This window comes from Brachyhypopomus gauderio, chromosome 18 (genome assembly GCF_052324685.1).
Source record: "Brachyhypopomus gauderio isolate BG-103 chromosome 18, BGAUD_0.2, whole genome shotgun sequence".
NCBI lineage: Eukaryota > Metazoa > Chordata > Actinopteri > Gymnotiformes > Hypopomidae > Brachyhypopomus > Brachyhypopomus gauderio.
The window spans coordinates 17,747,754-17,754,620 of record NC_135228.1 but is presented as its reverse complement, the minus strand read 5'-3'; positions in this window follow the sequence as shown (position 1 = coordinate 17,754,620).

The following is a 6,867-nucleotide window of genomic DNA, read 5'->3' as shown; positions in this document are numbered from 1 at the left end:
TGCAAGGTGGAAGGCAATATCAATAGCCTAAAATATCAAGAAGTATTAGCTACATCTTACATTCCCAATCATAAAAGGGGTCAAATTTTGCAGCAGGATGGTGCTTCATCTCTACATCAAAGTTCCTCAAGGCGAAGAAGATCAAGGTGCTCCAGGACTGGCCAGCCCAGTCACCAGACATAAACATCATTGAGCATGTTTGGGGTAGGATGAAAGAAGAAGCTTGAAAGATAAAACCAAAGAATTTTGATGAACTCTGGGAGGCATGTAAGACTGCATTCTTTGCTATTCCTGATGACTTCATCAATAAATTGTATGAGTCATTGTTGAACTGCATGGATGCGGTCCTTCAAGCTTGTGGAAGTCACACAAAATATTAGTTATGTGTCAACTCCACTTTAGTCCATAAAACCTGTCAGAAAGCTTTAAAAACAACAATATTATATTATTATATAATTATATATTCAATATATGAATATATTATATTCAGGGGTTGAATAATTGTGACATGGCTATCTTAACTAAATCTACTGTTACTCACAAATACTATCATGCATTTTCTGTTCTGGTTTTATGTATCACTCAACTCATAAAGAAGTAATCCAAAGCAGTATCTTGCTATTTGAAAAAAACTTATATTGATAAAACCTTAAAATCTTTGGGGAGGTTGAATATTTTTGACTGCAACTGTAAGTGATCAACTCCTAATTTCAAATGCTGTCATGATTTGAGGTTCCTGTGATGTGCTCCAAGTTTGGTTCAAACTGTACACAAAAAACTCTAAAATCATCAAAACTAATGCTGCAATCCTGTCCTGCAGAATACAGCAAAGTAATGAGTCTTGTGTGATTCAGACCAATGAGCCCAATAACTTTGTAATTACATCTTATAACAAAAACTATACTGCCTGACCAGAAATGAACATTTTTTTTCACTAAAATGTCTTTTTGCGCTGTAATATCTGTATGGTAATACTTTGGCTCCATCTACTGGCCAAATACTGGAACCTACTGAAAAGCATTGCTTACATGAAACACATACACACAAAGCTAATCTCAGCATGTGATTTAATTCTATGATCTGAATCATGTTTTGCCAATGCATTTAGCCACATTTTGATTTTTTTGAGATTTCGTGCCTCATCTGAGATTAAAAAAACACTTCATACATTCATATCAAAAGTCAAACATTTGCTCAAAACAACACATTGGTTCTCTTCAGCTGCTTAGGCCTATACGTGAACCTGCAATCGCCGCTTGCAGCTAGATTTAAATGATTGTTTTTTTTTAGTCTGACATGCATAAAAAGTCAAATGGTTTATTATTTCTACATAAAAACCTTTTAAAATAAAGTTATTCAACTGTCCACATATGTGGAGACCGTGCAAGAACGGAGTGAATATTTTCTATAAAAATTGTCAAAATATATAACAAATTGTGAGAATCTATCCTCTTTTCATGAAAACAAGTAAGTTTTGTTCTATTAAAAGAACCTTGAAACAAATAACTCTTAAAACATTTGAAATATTTGCTAATTGCAATTTAATGCCTTTCAAGCTACAATTTATCTTGGATTGGGTAAATAAAGATAGGCAGTGATGTCAAAACATTCAGGTTATTCCACAGCTATTTCCTTGTATGAAATCCCTCAAACAGTGTCATCTATTAGTGAGTCTGGAAACAGACTGGAGAATAACTCAATGGCTACCTCACCCTGCGCTTTCACCTCAAAATTCCCCATGAACATAGGTGGGACCCATTGGTAGTCAATATCCTTGCATCTCCAGATTCAATTCCTGCCCCTGACATTCTGTTTTCTTTGATAGTTATTTATACCTCCCTCATTTCCTTTGTTCCCTTGTGGCCATGGGTGAGGATTTGAATGTTGAATGACAGGTAGATTGATAGCTTTGCCTGTTGGCTCAGCCTTCTCTTCACCACAATGGACCAGTACAGAGTCCACACTGCTGCAGACACCGTCCGATCCACCTCTCAACCTCCTGTTCCCTGGTTTCAGATTTAGTACTTTGGACTTGTCTGCAGGGAGATCTCCCTACAAGGAGAGACTCTTTCTCCACGTCGAAACTTTCTGTCTCGTGTTAATATCATCTTTCTGTCATGTTCACACTGTGCATTTCTTCACTGTATGGCAGATTAATTACTGCCATTTGAGATTATTCTGTTCATCTAGCCGATGCATCATGTGCATATGCTCAGCTGATGAATATACTCTGGCATCTTCCTGAATAAAGTGTCCATGCTTCTCAGTGAAAGTGACACAGAGAACAACCAGGCAAGTGAGTATACTACCTGAGTGGTAGTGTACTGTAATTTGAGTGTCACGCTACATCCCTGGACCTCTCCCTTTGGAGCGTGTCCATGTCCGTGTATGTGCATGTGGGGGTTTGGTTGGGTGTGTGTGTGTGTTCACTCGTGTCATTAGTCTAATGTGTTTCACGCTGTGCTTGTTAGTTAATGTGTATAAAGTGTGTGTGTGTGTGTGTGTGTGTGTGTGTGTGTGTGTGTGTGTGTGTGTGTGTGTGTGTGTGTGTGTGTAAAGGTATGTCTCTTTCTCAGTAGAAAGCACCTTCTTGTGTTCGGCAATGAGCGGAGGGTCACGGAGGATCACCTGAGACTAATCTTCAATTGAGTGTAACACTCTGCAGAGAAGTGTGTGGCAGGGAGCTCCCGGAACAATTGAGGAACAAACAACTCTCTTGGAAATAGGAGGAGTTTATTCACACAGGCAGGCTGTATCTCAAATGTTCAACAGATGAGAGGGCGCTCCTCTCATTTATACATACACAGACCATCCCTGTGCACGCAAGCAGCAGGGTGGGCTCAAGATTGCTATTCTAACATAGGTAATAAATTCTACCCTATATGGAAATAACACCTTCTTCTCACAAGCAAGAAAATATTGCAGACCGAGCATAATTCTTCTGCATGTCGCATAGTGGACAGGAAGCACAATACCTGAAAGGAAATGATAAGCCTGCGTTGGCATACTAAGACCTTTCACATACAAGGTGAAAGGACCTTTCACATACAGTGAGACAGGGGGGGTAAAATGAGGTGACAAGGGTCACAGAGAACATAGGAGAGGACACAATGTTCACAAGGTTTTGAGTACATGATGAGTATAAAAGACATAATGTTCCTTCAGTGTGTGTGTGTGCTTTTGTTTGTTTGAGTCTCACACCAGTTTGTTTCTTATTATATGTGCGCTGTCTGCGCAATTTACACAAAATTAAGATGTTGTTGTTGCATCCTGAATACCTGCCTCGTTCTTCAGCCTGCATCCAACGTCACAATGAGACCTTTATGAGGGTGAAAACATCTAGTCTTATCTTAGTAAGGCGGTAATGTATTAAAATTGCCTAATACCATTTTTGCATATTTTGCAACTCTTAAACACACAAAATTATTGAGAATGAATATGTAAAGGAAATACATAATGCTGCACTTCAACCAAGTTAGAACTATGAATTGTGGTTGAAAATGAATTCATTTTGAACTCTTGTGAAAATTGCTCCTGTAAACTAAGCTGCTTTGATGGCACAATAAGAAGATAACCTGCCTCACTCATAGTCCATGCAGTGTGTCCTCTGGTAGTCACATTGCAAGTGTCAGACAGTTTTTATGATCCAAGCAAGAGCGTTTCCAGGAAACCCCATCAACCTGCAGAATTAAAAACAATGCAACCTGCTCTGCAAAAAACGAAACAGAAAGTTCAAGAAGGAAATCGCTGGACACGCCCTTTATGTATTTGCTTAAAACCCTCTTTTCAGAATTAGCTCAGTCAAACTGGATCTCGTTACAACGATTGTGTTTGGGATCCAAACCGTATTGAGGTTATTAACATAATTTATCCCAGAACAGGTGCTACTTATGCCCATCATGAGTGCAAGTAAAAGTGCTACATGTGAATAATTAATGTCAGCAAACACCAAACTTTGAAGATGTAAATCAATTAAAGAATTTAATGTTTTTCATTGTCTGATTTCTGTCCATGAATATTATGTTAATTCTAATACTATTACTACTATTGCAACTACTATTACTACTAATAATAATAGAAATAATAAAAATGTCAAAATATCACAGGAGACACTGAGGCAGGATGCCAAGGAAAATCACTGAAAAACCATTAATTTCTACACCACACTTACAATAACCAGAGTGTAATGTATGCACAACTATGCACAAGAAAGGTCAATCACCGACAAACCAACACACACATGACAGAACCTTAAGTACACACAGTTAACAAGCCAAATAGGTTGTTAACCAAACAACAACTGTGGGGCACGGCGCAAACGAGGAAACATGGAATATTGCTATGACACACAATTACACATACATATGCACTCGCCCATGCACACACACACACACACACACACACACACACACACACACACACACACACACACACACACACACACACACACACACACACACAGGAAGACAGGAAGCAGAGGGGCCATAACAGAAACATATATAATGATTTTTGGAGATGAAAATAACTGAGCTAGTGAGTAAATGTCATAATAATAATAATGGCACATTTACATTTACATAATTCAGATGCTCAAAGGCTACTCAATTTGAATAGCATTAAAAGGTTGTTTTATCAGTATAAATTTTCAGTTCAGTGAATCCAGGTGCGGTTTTTCATAGATTGGTTAGCTGATTTGACTAAAAGGGTGATGAGTTTCACTTTCATTTTTTTAGGTCACTGTAGTTGAGGTATGGCCTTTGCAAACCTAAAGGGTACTCTTGTTTAGATCTTGAAAATATCTCCTTGACAATTCTATGTGACCTTACTTTATGATGCACTTTATTTATTATACAGCCAAAGCTACCATAGCAAGATATATACTGTATTTAGCATTAGATTTTGCAGCTTGACAATTCCTGTTGTTTTCATACATCCTTTGTGCCACAGCCTAACGTGCCATTGTGTCACAAAATATTTCCCAGATAAAGACAGAGATATACAAAAGATTATTCATTTATACCACTTTGCTGATTATTTAATGTTCGAGTCTTCACAGATTTTGGCGCTTCCTTGTCCTGCACAGCAACCTAATCACTCAGTGAACAACACAAATAACTTAGTGGTGATATGGCAGGTAAAACTTGTCCAACTTGTGCAACTTGTCCAATTTGTTTAACTTGTTGTTAGTTTAAAATAATTTTATCTTTGCTATATGTCAGTTTTATTAAAGTACTCCAAGTATGAAAGACTTATACTCAGTAATTGTGTGATTATATTGAATTCAACAATATTTAATTTTAATTTTCTGGTACAATTCATGTTCGTGGAATTGATTTCCCTGTGAACGATTCTGTGACGGTGCCCCCCACCGTTAGCCTCTGTCAGACAACGGTGGCATTGAACATGGTTTTTTGCTTTAATTTTCTTTCAATGTTTAAACAACAACCTGCACAGAACCTGCAGATGGGAAAATATATGGAATGTGCATTTGCAGTATATTGTTTGTTTATTTTATTATTGTTGTGTATTACCTCTTTTATGTAAGGTGACCTTGAGTGTTTAGAAAGGCGCCATCAAATAAAATGTATTATTATTATTATTATTATTATTATGTATCATGGTACCTCCAGAGCTGCTGGTGTCCACCAGACTGTGGCATGGTTCCAAGTGGTCTTGAAGAAAGCAATACGGAATAATAACTGCGAGTAATACTCTTACCCTATTACTCCGCACCAACACTACTAGGCTTTATAATTTATAATAATATTATATATTAATATAATATTATAATATATGCTTAATATAGGGAGTTTTCCTGCGTTAATCCCTGAAGGAGTTGTCCCCATTGTTTTTTGGGGACACATTAGCCTAACGCAATAGTGGGGCAGCTGATGAACCCATTCTGTAGTGACGTCACAAAGCCATGAGTGCCTGATGATGACGCTATTCAACACTAGAGTGACAATAGCACATCAATAGACTTGTTGTTGTGTTATTATATATATGATAATTTTATGTCTCTGGTACGATAATCTTACATTTCACACCTGGCAACACTGGTAAAGACACGCCCTCTATTCATTTCCTTTACATACTTATTCTCAGTAATTGTTTGTTCAACAATATTTATCATCATCAATAATCATATTCTGGTACAATGACTGTTTTTGGAAGTGATGTCCCAGTGAACGATTCTGTGACCCTCACTGTTATCCTCCGTCAGACAACGGTGGAATTGAACGTGTTTTTTGCTTTAATTAATTTTACTCATTCTCTGTTTGGGGTTATTGCCACGGCCCTCAAGTATGGTGTGTTTTCTCTCATTTGCTGCATCACCTATATGTTACCTTGTTAAGTTCTTTCATTTAAAAGCCACTTTTGTTGGATGATATTGGTCGGTTGTCGTTAATGCTACGCTGGCTTTCTCTAGCTCTGGTATGTGCACATGTCAGTTTCGTTTCCTTACACACTCACCGACTACAACAGCCTAAAATGTGGTGTCCACCCACACACACATATACATCCTCACACACATATACACTCACACACATTCCTCCCATATATTCACCCTCACACATATACACCCACACACATGTATACACCCTCACACACATATACACTCACACACATTCCTCCCATATATTCACCCTCACACATATACACCCACACACATGTATACACCCTCACACACATATACACTCACACACATTCCTCCCATATATTCACCCTCACACATATACACCCACACACACATATACATCCTCACACACATATACACTCACACACATTCCTCCCATATATTCACCCTCACACATATACACCCACACACACATATACATCCTCACACACATATACACTCACACACAT